The sequence below is a fragment of the Protopterus annectens genome, chromosome 10.part0, assembly GCF_019279795.1.
Source record: "Protopterus annectens isolate FY-2018-M chromosome 10.part0, PAN1.0, whole genome shotgun sequence".
Taxonomy (NCBI): Eukaryota; Metazoa; Chordata; order Ceratodontiformes; family Protopteridae; genus Protopterus; species Protopterus annectens.
The window spans coordinates 832,271,089-832,296,126 of NC_056744.1; the positions used below are offsets into that span (position 1 = coordinate 832,271,089).

Genomic DNA, 25,038 nt, shown 5'->3' on the forward strand with positions numbered 1-25,038 from the left:
GACAATTTAAGGCCCTCATGGCTAGGGTGGCCGAGGTATATACCTTTTTACCCCACCTTTCTAAAGATCTTGATTCCCTTTCTGCAGGAAGTGGATTCTTGGCAGTGGAGGCCTTCAATCCCTTGGGGCCTTGTGAAATGGTTTCAGGGTCAGCATTATGGCTTTTGAAGAGAAATTGGTGAGAGCTGGGTACTCTGTAATACCTATCAGGTTTGACTGGTGCAGGAGGCAGAGAATCCGGGTTAAGACAAGCCTCCGAATAGACATCATCCAGTATGTCCAAAACAGGGGGTATAGCCAGAGGTCTGTGTTGAGGTAACAACAGAAATACCCTAAGTCTTTTCTTGGAATCTGAAAAGTCTTGGCCTTCCCAATGGAAGTGTTCCCTCAAGGTGTGCAAGGTTTCCCCAAAGGAAAAATCCTCAGGAGGGGATACTGAAGGAATGGACTGTTCTGCATCCGAATCCTCAAAAGGAGAGTAAGAGTGTTCCTCTGCATCAGAATGTTCTGATAAAATGGATCCCTGATCCGAAGAGGGAGAATCTTACTCCACTCTGGGTCTCTTGTCTGGAGGGGGTTGAGAACCTCTGATAAGAGTAATTAAATCCTCAGCCATTTTAAGCATCTGTTTTTTAGGCATGGGACCAGGAGATGGGCCCTGTGCAACAGGCCTCGTGGGATGCCTGGCTGCTTTGGATTTAGTAAAGGCCTTAATTGAAAAAGAAGATGAGGGCCTAAATACACCATGGGTGGAGGTGGACCTGTCCACATTAGTAGGTTCAACATTAGCAAAGGCTTCGGTTGTAGTCTGGGAAAGGGCTGAGGTCCCAGCGGTCTCGGGTACAGAGGACACCGCCAAAGGAGTGTCGTCGGTAGTCAGGGACTGCAAAGGTGTCTCGCTGAGAATCGGACCACGTGTAGCCTGTTTTGGCGTGGTGTCGGCGGGGACCGCGGGCCTCGCGTGTCGGTCCTTTTCCTTGCGTTTTTTTGGACAAAACGGTAGTCGGAGTGTCAGACGACATTTTATAATCAAAAGCTTTACCAAAGTAGTGCTGGGCGAACTCCGCCCGACGCTTAATAGTGCGTTTATTGAAGGTAGCGCAAAAGCGACAGCCCAAGACGTCATGGTCTGGGCCCAAACAAGGTATGCAGAGGGAATGGAAATCCTTATGCGGTATTTGCTTCCCATAAGAAATACAATTATTAACTTTTTCTGACATCGGTCTGAGGCAAGAAAAGTTTCCCCAACGGGGTACTTAGCTTTAATGAAGACTTCGGTTTCCAAAATATTCGTAATTCAGGAGCTGGCCGACCGGCACTTGCGAACTGCTTCTGCTTCGGGCACCGCGCGGCAAAAAAGACTGAAGAACATGGCGTCGGCTGTGTCTTATATACTCTGGCCTCACCGACGTCAAAAGAGAAAGCGACGACAACCGACGCCGGACCAAGACTTTGGAATTCGGCCGACCGAGGGACTGCCTGACGGCAGAAAACCCATCTGTGATTACTGCAGCTGTATGCACGATGAACATCTGGGAATAATTATTATAGACAAAGTCTCTTTGACAACTGCAAACAAATTTCTGATACAAACTGGCTACAATTTTGCCTCAAAGCCATAACTGAACAATTACACAATTTGGTGAATGGAATACCAGAAAGAATACAGTTTGTGGGACAAGATGTCCTAAAAAGTGTGGAAAAGGGAAAAATGCCTTAACAGTTTTCAGTTTCTGAATTAGTTCTTCATCTCATTTTGCAAAACTCAAGGTAACAGCAAATACAATTCTTCAGTAAATAGCTACAGGCAGAGAAGGCATCAGGTTAAGATAATGGTAACTCTTTTCCACCGTGCAGTGCACTTATGGAATCTGAAAGTACAATGGCAGAAAAAGCCCAATGACAGTTAAAATACAGATCAAAATACATTGAAGGTTTGTAAAAACAGATGGACAGCCTTGCTGGATTCAGCTTCTATAGTCTACAGAGTGGGAGACAAAAAAAGACATAAATCTAGCTGCAAAAATACTGTAATTGAAGGTTGGGGTAGAACACATAAGAAAATATGGGGCTGAGAAGAGAGAGGAGTAGATGTTTTTAAAATTAAACACAAAGGATGTTTTTATGAAATGGTAAACAGGACTGTAGAATACCCTAACAACAGTTCTAGAGCAAGAGCTGAAGAAGGCAATAAAAAGATGGTACAGCTAGAAAGATGAATCAGGGACATACGGAGGACAAATATTCATACCAGTATTACGGGTTGAATTCTGTAAAGTTCACAGAAGCTATTTATGGACATTGCTGCATGTCTAAGGAAGACTTCAACACACCTGTTGTGGATGCGATTTCAAATGACATACTGGAGGCAGTCCAAGTACTCCGCTATACAGCACTGGAGAATTATGGATTCTCATACACCAGTCTGATTCCAAAACACATTGTGCACAAAACAATGCAACTTAAATGCGACAAACTGCCATGCACTCTGTTGCTGAAATCCTCAGTGTATGCTTTAAGGACCTAAAGGGACAACAACTATACTAGAGTTTGCTGAATTCTGTAATAAAAAAAATACATAAAAATGCAACCTGCTGTTAATGAACTGCAACAGGCTGCAGTGATACAAGCCATAAATGAGGCTGTGGCTGTGCACCCAAGAAGGTAGCCAGACAGAATTCGAGCAAAGCTGTAAGTAATTAACAGACGGCTAGACAGAAAACTACTGCAGGCTGTCTGCAACATATGTGCCCCACACGTCTGTGCAGACCCTGAGAGGAAAACTCATCCGCTTTAAAACCAAAGTGTGTGTCTCAGTCTGGATGAGAGACACATGGGGATGCTGTGGCATTGTCACAGAAAGCTGCCAGAGGTTTCCTGGCAAAATTCCAGGAAGCAATGTGCAGTAATGTGGATGCCTACATATACTTTCCATCCTCCCCTCATGGAGCGCAGAACTGTAATGCAACAGTTTTACAGCATCAAAAACTTCCTCTATGTATGCAGTGCAATAGATTGCACCACATAGTTATCAAGACACCACTACATCCTGAAGCAGACCAATACATAAACAGAAAGGGCTGGCCATCTATCAGCTGCCAAGTTGTGTATGCAGCAGATGACAATGTAACAAACATCATGGCAACACACCCTGAAAGTGTCCATGATGCTGCTATATGGAGGGAAAGTGGACAGAAGGCTCCATTCCAACAAGGTGAAATACCTGAGGGACTACTACTAGGTAAGTACAGGAGCACAGATAGGATGTAAGGTAAGGATACCCCCTCACAATAATATCCCTTCTGACCAAATGTTTTTTCTCATTCCCCACAACATGTGACTGTGGTTATCAACCTGAGCTGTGGCTAATGACACTACACCATGAATCATACAAACCTGCACAGGAGGCCTACAACAGAGCACAGAGAACAATCAGATATGCCACAGAATGTGTTTGGTGTAGTGAAAGCTAGGTTCAGATGTCGGGGGTGCACTGCAATACACACCTGAGAAGGCAGCACAGATATCAACAGTGTGTGCCATGCTGCACAACATGCTAACTAGAGCACATAATGGTCTTCCAGCTAAAAGTGTGGATGATCTACTCCAAGAAGTCCAGACTTCTGAAGAGGACATCCCACTGGTATTACAGTGAGAGCAGGAGGATGTAGGGGGCAAAAGACACAAGCGTAGGCAATGTATAGTGTAACCACAAGTGCAACCTCAGGCAACACAGCAAGTTTGAGCCATGACAAGCCACACTTACATGAGTACACAGATTAAACATTGATGTACAGGTGTTGCTCCACCACGGCAGCACAGATTCCATCTAATGGCAATTATTCACTAGATGTACACACTGAACATCAGACATGATAATCATAATATATTACATTCTGAACATATGCAAATTGTATGGAAAAGAATAAGGGACACACATTTGTGCAACACATTCTTATCTCTACAATAAAACAGCACAGGACAAAATGCAGAACATTTAATAGCCACAAAAAATGTATCACAATAAAGTAGCAATTTATTACAAGAAGTCAGCTATGTTTATGACACTGTTGGACACATTCTAATGCAGTCTAGGGTGACCTTGCTGATGTCTCACACTACAGTCTGCCCTTACCATGTACAGAAACATGTGGCTCAGGTTACTCCACAGAGGAGAATGATGGGGTGACAACATTATGTTGAGGTTGAGGAGCATGACTGTGAGTTAAAGGCCTTGTTGTGATTGGTGGGACAACAGCAACTGGGCCAGCAGTGGAACTGTGTGCATGCTGAACCATGAACACTGACGTTCAAAAGGCAATGGTGGTTTTGCAGAGAGGTAACCTGGCTCTCTCATGTTGGAATCAACGAGGCACAGTCATGGCATGCAGAACCCTTCATGTACTATGGCACTGCTGCAGTAACGTAGCGGCCAGGGTCTCTACTGACCATGCCAAAGCAAGCATACTATCATTTGGAGAGGCCAATACCACCATTATCTCACCGTGACTGAGCTCTTCTCTTTCATGCATCATATTGTAGCTGATGTGCCACATGGTGTGGCATGTGCAAGTGCATAGATGTCTGATCAGTGACATTACTGGGAATGTTCATTTGCCTGCAGCAGGAGGCAGACACCCTCTGACACCTGGCCATGCACATCATCTGCATGTCTATGTCTACTGCGGCATCCTGTTTCATGTTGTTGTAACAAACTGCCTTCAGATGGGGTCTGTCATACAACAGCCTTATCCTCTTCAACATCCAATGTCCATCATCCTACAAATGGCCAGACAAGTTCCCCTCTACATCTGAGGCTACAACTGCAGCAACATCACTGTTAACATCTTGGAAAGACTCTATTAACACATCAATGTCCTGTGTGCCAGGGGTCTTGATACCATGCTGAGACACATCTGATACCACATCATGATCACTGGATAGGCTGATGAATGACACAGATAGCTGTTGTGCTAAAAGAAGATACAAAAGACACAGATCAGGACAATGTGCTTACATCACATGATAGATAGCATCAAAGACATTTGACATATATATCTCACTGCAATGCTACAAATAATAGAGACTTTACATGAGGTCTACTGCATGTATGTTTCACAGAGTCTACATACATGGAGTATACAATTAGATTACATAGCCAATATACATGACATATGTGAGGAATACAAACGAAATACACACCTGACAACTCCTGGGAAGATGGTGGTGTTGAAGAGGGATGAACTGTATCCATTGTAGGGAAAAACAGCATTAATAATCATAAGATAACCACCATTACCCAAGTGAACACAGTTAAAACATAAAAGGTTTGACATACACATGCCACTCATGTGGAGTTGATGAGGTTGATGCTGTCTGGCCTAGGAATGGGAAGAAAGACACAGCATTAATGGAGGACAACAACAGGAGTAACAGCAATGACATGTATGAAACATAGTTAATAGCATACCACTGACAAACTCCTGCCATGGAGAGTTTGTGGGATGTACTGAGGATCTTGCAGTGGGAAAGTAAAGAGAAAGACAACACAGTCATGCATTTAGCAAAAACATTACTAACAGCATCACATATACAACACAGTAACAGGGGCTGCCGATACTCATGATGGACGTTCTGCCTGTATGCCAGATGGCCCTGTGTTGACAAATATTGACATTAATATCATGCATCTCATTGTGTGCTACACACCGATACAAGCTATGAAAGTTTTGCAGTAACATACCTGGTTTGTCTGAACTTCAACCTGCATGGCTTGGGCTCAGACTAGATGTTCCTGTAGTGTACAATGTTAGGGAAATAACAATATGACAGTAAACAGCAAAGCCATGCAATGAGGCTGACGCAATAAGAGGTAATGGTCACACGAACACAGTATGGAGGCACTCACCTGCCGTTCCCTGGTGTTGTCATGAAGCAGATCGACCTGTGAATATTAATGCAGACAGCATTACAAATGTTAGTTAGACTGCTCTGTCTGTACTGCAGGTGTATGAATACATGTCATTAAACTTGCGTTCATCATCCTCACCCTGTGTGGATCTGTACGCACGACTCAAATCTGCTGCTGTAAATCAAAAATGACAATACATGAATATACATATGACTACAATATGCAGTGATTGTTGCTATACTCAGCCATGTCATGGAAAGAAAGACATACATGTTGAGCCTGGACCTCCAGTTTCAATCCCACTCCTGGGAATGCATCACTCCACTCTCAGTGTATGCACTAAGGCCAGAAATATTGCGACATCATCAGGAGGGGGTCAATGGTGGTCCACTACCTGTGACATCCCTCAGTCTCTCATTGTGTCTTAATCTATTGGCTGCACAAAGGATCATGTCTGAGCAGAGTCATCAATAGGCATCACGGGACCTGTTGTGACCTCCAGCTGCATTTATCATGTTGGTGAGGTTGGTCCACATTTCATGTCTCCAACCTGTATCACCAGAATGGTCAAGAAGTCTCCGTCTAAGTTGTCGGAGAGCATCAAATATGATTTCATTTTCCTGTGGGGAGAGGTTGTCACCCCTAGAACTGTTGGTCATATGAAAGAGACAGCAATAGACACACAATCACATTCTTGTGTGAGCCCATTTATGCAGTTGACTCTTTGGAGAGCGTATGTCAACAAATGCAATATGCATTTCTGTGCGGTGCAAAAGTCTATACAACTCTGTTTGTGCCATATACTAATGTGACAAATAAAAAGTAAAACAATGCCTTCAAACATAACCTTTGTAAAATGAACTTCACTTGTAATTTCTTTAGAGTTTGTGTGTGGGATTAGAACCCCTCATACTACACATATGTTGAATGAAGGTCCAGAGATAAGAACATCATGTCACACGAGTTTGCATACATTTCACATTAAAATACTAAACAAACTAATCATTGAACATATGGATTCATAGGCATGCCACAGACAGTACAGATCCGTTGTATATTGAGCCAGTAGTGATGAGACCTTTGTTAAGCAGCATCATTGAAGAAGTATTCATAACAGCAAAAGAACAAATTATTAACACTTTGTTTAAACACATCAATGAAGAAATATTCATAACAGCACCAGCACATATTTTTAACACTTTTGTTAAGAAACATGAATTAAGAAATATCTGTAATATCACCAGAACATAGTACATACGGGTAGTGTCAGAACCCATAGGTTTCTATACTTACACCACCAGAGTGCAAAGAATTTCCAGTAAGAACTATGGATGACCCATAAATCTGCCTTTATATAGAGTTCACATTTGCAATGTAATTATGTCTATACAGCTACATATGGGAATGAAATCAATTAATTAAAATAGCAACACCTGTATGCATAAAGGTCAATCAAACTTCAGTCCAGTAACTTACAAGTTCTGTTAAAGCTCACATAGGGAGAAAAAATTAATTTAAACAGGTACATTTGAGAATGACTGACTTTAACAGATGTAATAATCACCAAAACAGAAATGCTACCAATTGCCAATGTACCTATTTCTCCAAATCACAGAAACAAAGTGCACCTAATATGCACCCAGCTTTAAGTACCATATACTCCATACATAATTAATGAGGTTCATTAAAATTCCAGGTTTTGGAATCTCATTTGCGCACCTTGGCACAAACTGGCCACATGTGACATAACACCCAGCTGTACTGCATAAACACCCAATAGGTATTGATAAACAGTTCCATGTGTGGCATATGTCCATTATCTTCCAATGATCTGATAACATGACATCCGTGATGATTTTAAATAATTTTGATACATTTAGAGATTAGACCATTGCTAACTGTGAACTGAGTGGGACCATTTTCAGGCATTTTCAGTTGGAGGATTGAGACAGATACTACTTGGAGACTAAGACATGGACTAAGGAGGAGACTACTCAGATACTGTCTGTGTATGCTGGAGTTGAGCATCGGATGAGAACCAGCCCAAGGAACTTCATGATGGCAGACATATGGAACTGGATTGTGAGGAAGCACCAAAGACATACAGAGATCTACCACACTGGAATGCAGGTATACTATCATTATGATGACCTGACATGGAGGAGTTTAATTTTATATATATATATATATATATATATATATATATATATATATATATATATATATATATATATATATGTGTGTGTGTGTGTGTATGTATATGTACATCAGATATATCAGATAAATGCTTTTTGAAACCATTAACTAGCTATTGTGATAATTACCTCATGGGGATAATTAATTGGACATGTTAACTGCTGTCTTTAGAAGTGCTGGTTCAATTCCCATGCTGTTTACTTCTTTAATAATGTTTCCAATATCCATAATTATGACCTTTGTAGTTATACATATGTGTTACAACATATAATGGCATCATTCACACATCCATTGTCCTCGGCATCACTGACACCTTTAGCACCTAAGCCGCGGATGACTGAGCATTTCATAGTTTTCTGTTGTAGTACCATAGCAACACCTACTGCATAGTTAACGCATCTGAATAAAAAGTCATACATAACTTTTTTTTTAATTCATTCCTCCTAATAAACATGCTTAAAGCAATCATATTAATTTAAGCCAAAAGGAATGCCTGTCTGGCTACTTACACACGTTATCAGTTTTACAATAAAATGTCCAATAAGTGTTTGTAGTTTCCATATTCATCCATTCTCCACAGGAATTTGAATAAAAACCTGGAGTACTTGTTTAAGATGAAACACCTGCTGCCCGTTAGCTTGGCCTGTAAGGATACCAGCCAGCATGCCTACATTTTGGAGTGCTGTGGGCTCCAATCCACACAGGGGAAACATATCTGAAGTTGTTATCTTAATTTACTTCACCTATGGCAATTCTTTACAGAAAAATATTCTACTAATTGATATTAATGCTTTTGTTGTGCATTGCTATGAATAACTAAGTTACTCATCAAATTCCTACATATATGCCCGTAATCCATAATTCTCTGCTAACATCAGTTTTTTTAATTTCAGGGTTAGTAAAGCAGTACCTGTTTAAGAAGAATGTTTGCTGGCTGTTAGCTTGGCTTCTAAGGAAAAGGCCAGCGTGCCTACATTCTGGAATGCTGTGGCTTTCAATCCACATAGGGGAAACGGATCTGAAATTGTTATCTTGGTTTACTTCTAGGTATACCCACTGTGATGTCCTTCTCCTCCACCTCTTTTCTATAGCATTTCTTTAGAGAAGCATATTCCACTTATTGATATCTTTTATTTAGTGCATGGTTGCAAATAACTTGGTTATTCAGCAAATTCCTACGAATATATTCATAATCCTTAACGGTCTGTTACATCAGCTTTTTAACAGCAGGGCTAGTCTGTTTTATGTATGACCAATGTTTTTGTTAATTTTGTATTAATTTAAAAATGCTACCAAGTTCTGTCTTATCATTAATTATTACATTCAACTGAAGATAATCATCCTCTTCTTTGGTGGAGATAGATGGGCAGACTTACAGTTGAAATGCAGAACAGGGAAGATATATTACAGTCCTCACAAATACCTTACTGTGCCCCTTACATACAGCAACTTGTACCGTTATGTTAACAGAAGTTCTGTGATACAGTAGACTGTCCCACTGTCTGAGGAATTAATATTTTCCATTACTGTTAATGTTTCTGATCATAGTGCTGACATGAATTAAGTTTTGCAAACTCTTTACTTACACGACTGGCACATATTCATAACTTGAAATCTTAAGTCAGAATCCATATTAGTAGACCATCCCCCAACCCAGGTAATGTCATAAAAGCAATGGCCAAATTCAATAAAGCCTACACAGTCTGTTTACACCTTGTGCATGTTGCGCCATGACTCGTACATGGTAGTGCACTGAGTAACAAAAGTACTGCTGCCGTCCAAAGGTCCACTTCCAGAAGTAAAAATCCAAATATCCAGAGACAACAGGAGAAGACCACCACAAAATAAATGTAGAACATACACAAAATTTATTCCAAGTATAAAATAAGCGCTTTCACGTGCTACCAGGCACGCTTCATCAGATTTTAAAACCAATTGATTTCAAGATGTATATATACACCTATTACATCACAATTTAGTTAATTAACACATTCAATTAATCAATAAAATCGTCAGAGAACTTATTAAACCATTGTAACTTCCTGGTTGCCAAGTCCTTCAATTTGTATAGTATGTTCACATCACATAGAGAACTTTCTCACAATGATAGGAAAATATAATAAAATCCATATTCTATAAATGAATTAAATTATAATACTAACCTAATTTCCTACTCCATAATAAGAAATAAAAATAAAAATACTTGTGTACAATCAATTACATATATATTTATACCATGTTAATAAACTAAACAAATAGAAATAAGGGTAAAAGAAAAAATATATATGATAAAATAAAACTAAATAAAATGAGAATCCTCATAAATGTACTATATATAGGTGTGATGTTATATGCAAAATAGCATGATTACTTAGTTAAACACCACTATCTGCCTTCAATCTATCTACGTGCAGCCAACACAGACATAATGCTGACAGATTGATTGAGACCTAGTTCTAAATGTGCTCTCAATCTAAAAATCCAGCATAATTCCACCAAATTAATATTTTCCATTACTGTTAATGTTTCTGACCACAGTGCTAACATGAATTAAGTTTTGCAAACTCTTTACTTACACGACTGGCACATATTCATAACTTGAAATCTTAAATCAGAATCCATATTAGTAGACCATCCCCCACCCAGGTAATGTCATAAAAGCAATGACCAAATTCAATAAAGCCTACACAGTCTGTTTACACCTTGTGCACGTTGCGTCATGACTCGTACATGGTAGTGCACTGCTTTTGACTCAGTAAGTGGCTCCACAAAGTGTGTAGAGTGGCACACAGCCACACAAACAAGGTAAACACTGTGGCATGCAAATTACAGCATACGCAGCTGAACTGTATGCTAATCAACCAGTCCAAGATGGGGGAGCTATTCCACAAATTATAAAGCAACCGTGTAGGCTCAGTGCTGTTTTTTCCTGCGAATTCCAAAACCTACTGGAATACAGCCATGGAAAGGAGTCTACACAAAAACAATGTTAGGGGCTGCTGGTGCTTTAATTCATGCATATGTGTAAAAGGCTTAAGTCTATGCCGCCGCTGCTGCTAATAGACCAAGGCTAAGGAGAAGAGTTTTCAGATCCAGGGTAACTTACTACAACCTACATTAGGTGGACATTGTAGAGTGCTACAGGGTGGACAGAGACACACGACAGGCACTCTGCAACTTCTGTCGTCCTCAATTTAGAGCCAGGGCAGACCGAGGGGAACTCATCCCATTGGAGACAAAGGTATGTGCAGTACTCAGAATCTTAGCTACAATTACCTTTCAGAGACTTACTGAAGACATGCTGGAGGTGTCACAGGCATCAGCATCTAGGATCCTCCATCAATTCTTGAATGCTATGCTCCAACATGATAGTGACCACATATACTTTCCCCGTATTCCTGAGGACAGGGCCAGAATTATGTAGGAGTTCTACCCTGTAGCACACTACTTTGAAGTACTGTGTGCCACAGATTGCACACATGTAGAAATTAAGGCACCATCCAGGGAACAGGGAAGGCTCTACATTAATAGAAAGAACTTTCAACTATTAACTGTCAAGTTGTGTGTAATGCCAAGGGAATCATCTTGAATGTGTGTGCTGGCAACCCTGGCAGTTACCATGATTCACACATCTGGCACACCTCTCAACTGTATCAGATGTTCACTAAGGGGGGATATCCTACAGGGTCATTTACTGGGGGTTGCAGGTTATGCACTGGAACTGTGGCTGATGACACCTATTAGAAATACATACACACATGCTGAAGAACACCATAATAAGGCACATGCTCAAACCAGAAATATCACAGAGCATGTGTGTGGGCTGCTGAAGTCATCTGGGTGAGCCCTGCAGCACAATCTACGGACATGTACTGAAATATTCACAGTATGTGCCATGCTACACATCATCATCCCGATAAAACAGCTTCAGCAGGATCAACAAGGGGAAGGAGCACACATCCCATAACCAAGACCAAGGTCACCACAGCCACATGCAGGTAAGGAGTCAGAGGGAGAAGGAGCAGCTGCTGTGGGTGTAGGCAGATTGGCTAAGAGACAAAGCACAGCACACTCACGTCCACCTAAGGGCCTAACGCCTTCCTCCTACACACATACATACATACAGTAACATTGATGCCAGGCAGCTCTCACAACCTTTAGCTCCCCATGTATTGGCTGTGTACTGCTTGGATCAGCCCTGAAATAAAATTGTTGAAACTGCTGGATTTACAAGTTAAGTGTTGAACCTGGAGTGTATTCTGTAATGATATGAATGACTGACATATCCTTGCATTTTCTTACTTGATAGTGTAAGCAAGTAAACGGTGGGAGATTTGTACAAAAATTACATTAATATGCGACAGCAGACACTTATTTGACTTGTGTGTCCATTATTAAGTAGCAGGCCTCAAGCATTAAAGATTCACACAGGCTTACCTCTCAAAAGTAGTGATGGTCACTACATGCCCTCAGTTTAGAACCATATGTTTGTACTGGAAAATCATGAGAGAGAGAGAAGTTAGAAATTAATGATACCCAGTGCAGTTTCAGACTTCACCACCCTCACAAGCTCATTTACAATAAAGTTGGAAAATTCTGATGCTATCAACTAACTTTCTAAGACCAATATGCTGACACAAAAGGTAGGTGAGTTTGTGTAAGAAAACAGAAAAGAGGTGGTGGTACCGCTTTTCTATACAAAAACAATCTCAATTTAGAATCTAGGACTAACCATCCCAAACTTTGGTAACACTGAAATACTGTTTACTAAACTAAGAATTAATCTAAACAAACATCTGAACATAGTGGGACCCTACATCCCACCTGGGAACAATCCGACTATTCCAGAACACATCCTAAATTGGACACCAGCATCCTTCCCTAAAGAAACAAATGTAATGGGTGACTTTAATGTGGACTGGTGCTCCTGCAACTCTCAAAATCCCTCTGACCACATTAACTACATAGTTTCTCACAAACAATCCAAACTTGTACAAGAGCTGACAAAACATCAATTAAACATTCAACCCTAGACTGGACCCTTTCAAATAGGCCAAATTTATCCCTAACCCTGGCTGTCTCCCAAACAGCCTCAGTGACCATATTCCAGCTTACATTCTCCAACACCGAATAAATCCACATAAACTTACTACCTACCACCAAATCTGAGATAAGAAAAAATGTATTCCCCAAGACTTCATAACTAGTTTTAAAAAATGCAGCTGGATACCACTCAAAGCTCTCTCTTTAGACAGTGCAGTTGAATACTTTAACTCAGCCTTCCTCAATATCCTAAACATTTTGATCCCCCTCCCCAGAACAATGAGGATAAACTCCAATTATGCCCCCTGGCTAACCAAAGAAACAAGATCTCTGTTAAAAACTAGACATAAGGTCTGGGAGAAATATCTCAACAACAAAACTATAACTAAATACCTGCCGAATATCTAGAACAACTAAATAACGTTAAAAAATGTACTAGACAGGACAAAATAAATTACTATAGCAGTCTCCAGTCAAAAAATCAACGAAACCAACAAAAATTCTGGGTTGCCATCAAAGAAATCCTATAGCCAGGACAAACTAGTACTCCCTCCCCAACACTCACCAATACAAAATGCAACAAAGCCTCACAATTTAACAGATACTTCACAGAATCCACAATAGCCTTCACAAACAATAATAATGACTATCTACCTGCCGAATATCTAAAGAAATTGCTGCAGAAGCAATATCCTATCCAATATCCATATTAATAAAATTGATTCATCTCAGAACAAGTCTCTAAAATTTGGAAAGCATCACATATCATTCCAACACATAAAGGTGGAAACTTGACAGAATTATCAAATTACTGGCCAACAGCTATACTATCACCATTATCAAAAATACCCGAGAGGTGCATCCATTCACAAATTTTGATCTAATAACCAACAATCTTCTATCGAACACTCAGCATGGTTTCCATACTAATCATAGCGCTACCACTGCCCTTGTTAACCTTACTATTATTAACCACGAATTCAATGATGGCAATTTGTTTTCCTCCGTCTTTCTTGATCTGTCCAAACCTTTTGATACTGTCTCCCATTCTAAACTCTAACTACATTCTCAGAACATAAACTTAGCCATTCTGCACTTACCTGGATCCAGCAATATCTAACTGGATGCCAGCAAGCGGTAAAATGGCAACAAAATCTCTCTTCATTACTGCCTGTAACCTTGAGAATTCCACTGGGATCTATTCTGGGCCCTCTCCTTTTTATTACCTTTACTAACAATCTTCATACTGCCACCTCACTTGCCTCTGTAGTTCGATATGTAGAAGACGCCACTCTGATTTGCGCCACACCAAGACTACAAAAACTTCAAAAAGTCACTCAGCAGTCATTTAATGCTGTGGAGTCTTGGCTAAACAATGCACAATTTTGTACTTAACCCTACCAAAACAAAATTCATGCTCTTCTATCCAACTACAGCTGCAGACACCCACCCACCTTTCAATAACTCATTATTAAACCATACAATTATTTCTCCAGTATCCCAAACAAAATTACTTGGGAGAGGTCATTGACCAAAATATAAAATTCAACATACACATATCACAAGACCATAAAAAAAAAGTTTACAAAAACTAGTAACCCTGTACAGAAATTGACACTTTCTAAATAAATCTTCAAAGGCCACTATAGCAATAACCCATCTTATCTCTACACTACTATATGCCTCACAAATTCTTACAAGCATTAAGAAATCTGACCTAGCAAAACTCAAAATTTGCTATAATAAAATCGCAAAGTTTGCCACAGTAACAAATTTCAGATCCCATCACGGTTTGGCTTTAAACAACTACCCTGGCATGAACTACCAAATCTACCTGTTTATAATCAACTCACCTTTGCCCATCGACTACTAAATCAGCCATGAAGCAATACCAGTACTTCAAAATCTACTAATACACTACTCCACTAACAGGGTATTGCATTCCAGTACCAAATCCTTCCTAAATATATCCAAACCTAAAAATGCAGCTGGAGTTTCCCTTTACTCCAATGGCAATAGCCCAAACTTGGAATTCTCCGTCATTAAATATCAGAACTACTACTAACACTTCCAATTTTAAAAAACTTCTCAAATAACACCTATCAGAATCATGGACCTGCTCTTGCACAAACCTTGATTAGGAAATAGATGTCTTAAGGCAGTTAAAAGAACACAACCTGTTATTTTTGGATTTGAATAGTATAGCCTACTAAGCGTATGTATAATAAACTTGCTTGTTTTCTACCTAAAATTACAGAACAGCTTTTCTTTGTATCCTATCTAGTCTATATGATTTTATCAGTGAAATGGATAACATGTATTTTCATGTTGTATTTGTATCTGAGATTGAATCAATATTTGTATCTGTATGTTGTATATGTATTTTACAGTTATTTATATACATGTGGAACTTTTCTCCCCGGGCCTCTGCTGAAAAAGGACATTTTGTCCAGTTGGATCTTCCTGGTAAACAAATTTAAAATAAATAAATGAATAAAGAGAATCAGGGAGACATTTGGATAAAGCAACAAATGGCCAGTGAGACAAAATGAGTTTTAACTGCATGGCTGAACCATATAACTGTTTTGTGTGTGTGTGTGTGTGTGTGGGGGGTCCTCCAGGGGAAACTGGTGTGTGAGTATCTGCATGAACACAGCCAAGCTCTGTGCTGGCTCTACATCTTGGTATGCTGGACAGGTGTGGCCCATGCATGGCAGAGGTGGCAGTTCATCATTTTCATCCCTGACCAGGAGAACTGGCTCTGCTAGGAGTTGCACTGGTATATCCTCGCTCACGGTCAGATGCACTGCTGCTAACTGAACGTGACTGAAATCTGCTGTATGAGCTCCTCTCATGAGTACGCCTAGGACCATGACCCCATGGCCTGCCATGTCTGGGTGTGGACAGCTTACCCAATGACAGAGCAGTGGAAGTATTGCCACTGTGGAAGCATGATCGGGCATGGCCACAGTGGCTAACAGCAGATGATGTGGCTGACCTATGCCCACAAGGATGCCGTCCCCCTCCCAGCAGACGTTCCATCACAGACACTGCTCACCCCAATGTGTCATTCATCTGATCCATTGAATCGGCAAAATGGTGGAGGGAGTCTGCATGTCAGTCTGTGCCACAACTACAACCCTAAGCATTTCTCTACAGCACCTATGGGAACATGCCTGTGCCTCCATGATGGCCCTAGACATACTCTGAAGTGGCATGGGAAGAGACGTGGATCAGGTGAAGGATGGACAGCAGGCCTCCTCCAAGCACCCCTAACAACCCTCCTGCATAGCACCTCACCCACACTTTGGCTATGGCCAGAGTCAACAGGTACTTGAAGCCACACTTCTCTGATCGATTGTCTTGCCCTCCACATGTCCAATATCTGTGGGCTCACTGGAATGGGTAGGCGTAGGCCTACTGGCCGTGTCTGATGGAATTTCAAGGGTGGCTGTATGTCAACCTCAGCATCAGTTTCAACCTCTGCAACCACCCCCCCCCCCCACCAACTGTACCTTTGTTTGCCCACCACCATCATCACAGTCTGCTGATACTCTGACATTAGGTGGCAGAAGTCCTACACTTCCACTGTCAGGATCACTTGTGATAATAAGCAACAAATACAGGAACAATTAATACCTACACTACTATATTCCAATATATGCCATCAAAATAACACTGCTTCCACTATTGGAAGTAGAGCAATACACACAACAGTCCTGGCATCAACATCATCATCATCATCAGCCCCCCCCCCCCTTTTCCCATTTTCTACATGGGGTCGAGGAATTGTGTTAACTGCAGCAATTTCTCTCAATTCAATGGCACACTCCTGCCTTTGACACTCATGCCTGACTGTCACATATCTTTTTTCACACAATCCATCCAACTCTTAGCTGAACGTCCTTGTTTCCTCTTACCTTCTTCCTGTCTGTCTCAAATCTTCACCAGATTGTCGTCTGCTTTTCTACACGTCTCCAAACCACTATAATCTATTCTCTGATCTTTTCTGCAACTGGAGATACTTTGACTTCAGCTCTTATATCCTCATTTCTTCGTCTGTCCTATAGAGTGCATCCTACCACCCTTCTCAAAAACTTCACTACCATCATCTGCAGCTTCTTCATCTGTTCTGCCTTTACTGCCCAGGTTTCTGTACCATACAGTAGTACTGGTCACACCACTGTCTTGTACACCTTACTTTTCAGCTTCTTTGGCATTCTTCTGTCACAGACTACACCTGCCACTCTTTGCCAGTTGGCTGCAGCCACTCTGATTCTAACTTTGACCTTTTCATTCAGACTTCCCTTCTCCTCAATCACCCCTCCCCAGATACCTGAAGTTATCTACCTGTTCCATTATCTCCCCTTCTATCTCACGTCTCAGCTTCTTCTGATTTCCCCAGTTTTCTGCCATTACTGCTGTCTTGTGCTTAGTTTCATCCCATGTGCCTTCAGTTTTGCATTCCATTGCTCTACACTTTGCTGGAGTTCTTGCTTAGAGTCTGCCTGTAATGCCACATCATCTGCATACAGCAATTTTGTTGATCTGTTCCTTCCAACCTGTTTGCTAACGTAGTTCATCACCAGTATGAACAGCAGTGGGCTCAGAGCTGAACCCTGGTGTACATCCATTCCCCCACTGGGGACCCCTCTGTGAGGCCGAACACTATTCGTACTTGAGTCACTGGGTCCTTGTACATAGCCTACACTAATTCTACCCATGTTTCTGTGACTTCAAAGCACTGCCCAGATCAGCTTTCTTGGGACCTTGTCATATGCTTAAGAATGCCCAGTTGGACTCTTTCCTCATATCTAACTTCTTCTCAACTATCTGTCTCACTGCAAACATTGGGTCAGTTGTGCTGCATCCTGATCTGAATCCGAATGGCTCATCTCCCATCTTACATTCTACTATCCTGCGTATCCATTTATCAATCACCCTCTTTCATGCAAAATTAAAGGAGTGTGATTCCTCTGTACTGCCCACAGTTGTGGATGTCCCCTTTGTTCTTGTACACTGGCACAAGTATGCTTATTCTCCAGTCATCTGGGATACGCCTTTCTCTCCACACTGGTATGAGTACCCTCAGCAGCCATTTCTCCCCATCTCACTCAGCATCTTTATCATTTCTGCTGTGACCTCATCTGAGCCTGCTGATTTCCCTGACTTCACTTTCCTTAGTGCTATTCTTAGTTCTTCTAGAGTAGGCTCCTCTTCTTCTCTCGTCGTAGGCTGTTTCTGGGGCAGTACAGCTTCTGTGGGGTTTTCTTCATTCAGAAGATGCTGGAAATACTTCTTCTATCTGCCTTTAATGTCCTGTGGACTGGTGAGCAGGTTGTTGCTGGCAGCTCTTATAAAGGGTGTCTGACTATTTTCTTTATTTTTCTGTCTTTGCCTTGCAACCTGAAGTAGTTTCTTTGTGCCACGTAATAATTCAGTTTCCAGAAGTTGGTAGAGTGTCTCTGATGTCCCATTCTTTGCTATTGCAACTCCTTTCTTAGCTTATTTGTTAGCGGACCAGTATTCCTTCCTAGCTTGGATCGGTATGTTCTATCTCCCACTTTTTCCTGCACTCCTCCTTCCTTTTGATATCTTCCTGGACTTCTGCATTCCACCACCAGCTTTCCTTATGTACCTTATTTCCATACCTGGTTTGGTCACAGATCTGTTCTGTAGTTCTCACACATGTTGTTTTGAGGTGTTGCCATTCTTCTTCAACTCCACCTATTTCCTCCTCTTCTTGGGGTGCTAGAGCCCTGAGTAATTCCTTGAACTGTTATATTTTTTCTCCAGTCAACATCCGGGTATTCAACTTGGTCTCTGTTGACCTTAGAGCCTTCTCTGACCACTGCTTGCAGTTGACTGTGGCAACCAGTGATTTATGCTGTGGGCTGATTGTTTCACTGCGGATGATTCTGCAATCACGGATTCTTCCCTAGTGCCTTTTCCTTACTAGGAGGAAGTCTACCCGAGTTGCATGTTGGCCACTCTTGTATGTGATTTTGTGACTCTCTCTCTTTCTGAACCATGTGTTGGCTACTATCAAGCCATCTGCTAGACAGAAGTCTAGAATGGCCTCTCTTTTATTCCTGTTGTTTCACCCATGTGGACCCAGGCAGTCCTCATATCCTGTTCTCTGTCTGTCCCGATATGTGCATTCAAGTTACCCATTATAACCACCAATTCATGTTGTCCTGGTATACCTAGTAGGTCCTGCAACCATCTGAATGCACTCTTTCCTCAATATCACAACCCTGCTATGGGGCATATGCTGAGATTATGAATAATGCCCTGTCATTACACTGGAGTCTGACTAACAATAATCTGTCACTAATTTTGATGATATCCCTCACTGCCTTCTGAAGCCTCTCTCACCACAATTCCCACTCCATTTCTAGCCTGGCCCCCTCCTGAGCAGTAGACTCTGGATCCCAAGCCAAGTGGCTTTACTGCACTGCCCTTCCATCTTATCTCGTGGATACATAGGATGTCCAGCCTCCTCTGTATCATCATGTCATCCACTTCCAAGCTGCATCCCGTCAGTGAACCCACATTAAGTGTAGCAATTCTTAGTTCATGTTTGGCACTTTGATTGGTTTTACGTCCAGCTTTCACTCAACAGAGCTATCACAGGTAACCCAGGCTGGGCAAGTAGACACCAGAGCTGCTGGGCTTTATGGCAGGAATACACTGGCCAATAAGGGCACATACTCCCCTATTAAGTCCCTGGCATAGGTCGGAGTAGGCCGGGTCATCAACCCACTTATCACCAGTAACTACTCATGCCCATTTGGGGACATTAATCAACATGACTAAATCACCTAGAGCCATATTTTACACTGTTGAGTGGCTAGCCCTGCCCCGACATGCAGTCTGTAATCCATGTTCTCCTATCTTGAGGATACTGTGCACCACAGTAGATGCTCCAATGCGGTTGGTCTGTACAACTCTTCTCCCTATCTATAGGACACCACATAAAAGAGTCTGCGCTGCTGCCCACAGCTCCACTCACTGGGAAGTTTGAGATGGAAACACTCGGTATGTTTTTCAAAGGTGGGAGGAACCCCACAGAGACACAGGGAGAGCATGCAAACTCCAAAGAAGCATTGGTCAGAGGTCAGGATCAAACCTTGCAGCTTGTGCATGGGAGGTGAACACCTTAACCATTATGCCAGCTGGTGTCTAATTCCTGACATCAGCATTACACACTAAAATATTTATTTGAATTGCTCATCAGTACTGACATACAAAAATGTTTGGCTTACCACGTGCAGACAGATAATGGTATTCTCTGTATGCCAGATGGTCCTGGAAGAAGTTAAGCAAAAGATAAGTACAACATCATCACAATTAAAAGTAACACAGGGGGTAATGTTTCTTCACCTTTATATTAAGTCCATTAACTATTCTTTCAGCAAGAACCTGGATGACAACTCCAACCTAAGCCCATGTGTAATCAATCAGAATATGTTCTTGACTGTAGCAATCTTCAATCCCCTCAAAAAAAATTCTTGTGAAACAGAACTAATATGTTGATTTAAATAGTTTTACTATTCAACAGTATTTAAGAAGTGAGATGCAAAAGCCTACCTGAAAGCTCCTCCTGGTAAATACTTGCCCCTGAAACAACAGTACCAATGTCAAGGACATGCTGTTCTGCACTTTCCTGGAAGCTGTCTGGATCCCTGACAGTGGACTGGAACTCTTCATTTACTGTTAGTGGTGGCTGTGTAGCATGCCCCCAGTACCCATCTGATCCTCTGGCGCACCTGGTCATATGTCCTGTTGTTGCCACCAAATGCATTAACATCTGCAATGATCTGCCACCAAATCTGCATTCTGCCTGACATATCTCCATGTCCTCTCTCAAGCAAGAAGCCACCTTGTTGCCTAAAAGCTTCAACAATGACCTGATTCTCAGGTCAGTCAAGGGTGGTTTTCGAGGACTGAGATGCCCGGGAGGCACAGTTCTAGGTCTCCTAAAAGACAACAGAAGGATAATACACATAACTAACGCATAAGTATCACATAACTAAAAAAATAACTGCTCCCATATGAAATAGAAAAGGTAGGATTTCAGTATTACTCACTGGAGAAACATAAAACAGTCCAGAGATTTGAAATACAAACAACAGCCTGTTGCAAAAAAGAAGAATAGCTGTAGCAACATATCCTGCAGCTTTTCTCCCCCACCCCCAAAAGAACAGGCAAATAATACATTTTGCTAACAAACCATTTTTGAAATGCTAAAAGTGCTATCAAATGAACTGTCCCTGAAACATGTCTACAGACTGAGCACAGAACATTCCATGTTAGGGTATCGCCAGTCATGTGTACCTGTGAAATGCCCTGACAAACATCAGTACACTTCTAAGTAATGCATACAGATAAAACTGTAAAAGCCTTTGCTAATCAAAATATATATATTAAACTATTATACAGATTTTTCTTAATTACATTTCAGCATACGCAGCATGTAGCTGCGAAAATGCTAGTATACCTTCTCAAGTTCAGTAATCCTCTGTGCAGATATATCCCAAAGTAATAGCCTCTTTTCTGTGATCTCCACATAAACCAGTCTCATCACTTCAGTTTGCCTAGCTAAATGGTTGCCTTTTATGGTATAGATTCAGGGCTGTTGGCACGGTGAAAATGCAATTGAGGTGTGACATCATTAGAACTGCTGAATCCCAAATACTTGGCTCCATGCAGTAGATGTAAACAAAGTACAGGCATTCCTTCAGTGTTTGTTTGTAATGGATTGCAACTGTGAATGATTATCTGTAGGGAGAAGGAAAACACAACAGCAATGCAGACTGCCCTACATTCAGTGGGTGTGTCGGGTTAGACTTACAAAGTGTTAGATGTAATTTTGTCAAGGCTGGAATTGTAAGTAAGCAACACAATTCACAGGTCCTGTTCTTTAACATCCAACCGCCCCTTCATTTGCTGGCAAATGCATATTATATTACTGCCATTTAATATCCCCACATATTTTAAGGACAATGATATAGAATGGCTTACAGACTGCATAGCTCAGATTACTGGTAAGATAACAGAAGAATGACCAACAAAAAGAGAGAGGAAAGACAGAGCTGCATATTTGCAAGCAATACAAGGAGGAGCAGTGTGCAGTGACTGCATTGTCACTTCACAGCCAGCAAGAGGTTCTACAGTTCAATTCTTGGCTGGGGTGCCTTCAGTGCAGAGTCTGCATGTCCTCCCTGTGTCCATGTGGGTTTCCTCCAGGTGCTCCAGTTTCCTCCCACATTACAAAGACATGCGTCTAAAGCATTCCTGGTAAACAAATGTTAAATAAATAAATACTCATAACTGGTTATGGGATCACTTAGTGCAATACATCCAAAAATAACAAATGTACAAGTAATAGCTGTATTGTTTCATATTACTGGAAATGATATTGCAGTTAGCTGTATGCAGAATCATTTCAGTTCCTTGTTGCAAAACTGTGTGGCAAAGAGGGATAAGGCACCCCCTACTGTGTTCTGAAGGTTCACTGGAGTGAGAGTTTAAATCCAGACCTATGTAGAAATATGTCACGTGTACTAACATTTAGTAGTGTGCATGCCATACATTGCTTTTTCTCATTTCAACTACTTTTCACTTTTTCTTGAGGGGGGGTATTTGTTTGATGCACGGCTTAGCGCAAACACACGAAACAGAGAACATGAATGTCAGTTTTTTTTGTCCTTACCTCATTTGGGCGAAGCGAGGCAGTATGCAAACGAGACTAGTTTCCTAGACAGAACAAAACAGTGTGTTTGTAAAAGGACAGAGGTCAAAAACAATATACTGTTTCAATTTCTGTATTTCATCGCGCAACTGCACTTAGCAGCATTGCCCCATGTTTAGCACGGTTCCTCAGCAGCTGCAACCATTAAACACCTGCAGACAGGATTCAGACAGCCAATAACTGAAACTGGATACATTCAATTAATTCTGCTGGACACTACCCCAAACAAGCTAAGCAGTGTTGCATGGCAGTTAGCATAGAGACCTTAAGAATGATTAGGAAATTGGGGAATGTCATCTAACTAGCCCCATGGCAGCAGGTGTAAGTGTAAGGGCTGGAGTATTGATGGTCCTTGGTTCTAGTACAGGGTATGCAACCTTTTTTTCACTGCTGTGACAGTGCAGTTTATAGCAATGAACTGAAAAATAGACCAGGGTTTTTTTTCAACATTCTTGTGGCAACAGGTGTAAGTGCAGGACTACCATAAACATTGTCCTGGGTTCTAATATAGGATATTCCAGACACTTTTACTTTCGTTCCACTTCCCTTTATAATCACTCTCACTTATAACACTTTAGATAGTGGAACTGATGTGAATTATATGTATGAGTGATGAGATGATTTTTGTGTTTTCAGATGTATGATAGAGGGTATATACTGTCTACTATATTTTTGTAAGTATAATTCCACCATGTGGAATAGCATGGCCTTCCCAATTACCTACAACATATACAGAACTGGATCTACAGCCAATAGCCTTCTCAAGTCACACACATACATGTGTAACAGCTCAAACTATCGCCTACATTTATGTATGATTCATGACTATGTCTGAAAGTACAGTTGTATACGCTTACTATAAATGTAGATGTTCAAGTGTATTCACTGTTGCAGTCATCACACTTGGGTTATCCTGCAAGGGGTATCTCTCAGTCAGCCCGTATACCAGAGGCTTAGTATTTCTGCATCGGTTGCTGTCGCTTCAGGACTGACGTCTGGTCATCAAGGGTATAAAAACGACACCATTACATCAATTTTTCTTGCCCCAAATGTCAGGAGCCCACAAACAGGGAGATAGGGTTTGGTGGGAAAACACCACCAGTAAAAAACAAATACCAGTAGCCCTGTAAGGGGTTAGAAAGAGAGAGAGAGAGAGAGAGAGAAAAGGGGGCTGGAGGGTGGGAAAGCAGGACTGCAACAGTGAATACACTTGAACATCTACATTTATCTAAGTGTACACAACTGTGCTATGTTCTTCGTGTTTCACTGTTGCAGTCATCACACTTGGGTTGATTCCCAAAGCAGAAGAATGGGTGGAGGCAGTCAAGAAGAGTTTGGGCTGGCTAGTATGCCCTGCAGGACTGCTGTTGCAAAGCCCGCCCTGGATTTGGAAAAGATAGGCAGGTGGCAATGCTTGGTGAAGGTAAGAACAGAACTCCAAGTAGCAGCTTCCAGAAAGTCCCCGGTAGGGACTCCTCTGAGAAAGGCTGTAGAGGTTGAAGTTGCCCAAGTGGAATGCGTTCTGATACCCTGAGGGGGTGGTTTCCCATGGTATTTGTAACAAAAATGGATACAGTGTGCTATCCATTTGGAGATGGTCTGTTTTGATATGGCCTTGCCCTCTGCCCCTGGTGCAAAGCTGACTAGTAACTGGTCAGATTTCCTGAAGGGCTTAATCCTATCCAGGTAAAATCTGAGCTGTCTGTGCACATCTAAGGAGTGCAGGATCCTTTCCCCCTTATTTTGAGGATTAGGGAAAAAGGTGGGCAAATGGACAGATTGGTTGAGAGCCACACTGGACACCACTTCAGGCATAAAAGTAGGGTTAGTCCTGAGGGAGGCCCTGTCAGCATGAAAAATAATGAAGAGTTTCACAGCCATAAGTGCTTGTAGCTCAGACACACTTCTAAGCTGAAGTGATGGCCAGAAGCAAGGCTGTTTTCCAAGAGAGAATTTTAACTCTGCTGATGTTGCAGGCTCAAAGGGGGGTAGTGTGAGCTTTTCCAACACAAAATTAAGGTCCCAAGCAGGGGTGGGGGCTCTTCTTGGTGGTCTTAAGTTGTTAGCCCCTCACAGGAACTGTTTGATGAGAGGGTGAGAGAAAAGAGGTGACTCAGTGCTGTAATGAGCA

The 25,038-nt window shown here is 41.6% G+C and overlaps 1 protein-coding gene and 1 long non-coding RNA gene across 10 annotated transcripts in view; both read right to left on the minus strand.

Moving 5' to 3' along the window:
- Positions 1–25,038, minus strand: part of KYAT3 (kynurenine aminotransferase 3) — an 846,358-nt gene that overhangs the window by 588,362 nt on the left and 232,958 nt on the right. The window lies entirely within an intron of this gene.
- On the minus strand, positions 5,339–5,949 carry LOC122813363. Its single transcript, XR_006366671.1, has 3 exons — positions 5,909–5,949; positions 5,744–5,794; positions 5,339–5,381 (listed from the first exon to the last, which is right to left on the minus strand). It is a non-coding gene; the product is annotated as an uncharacterized LOC122813363 (long non-coding RNA).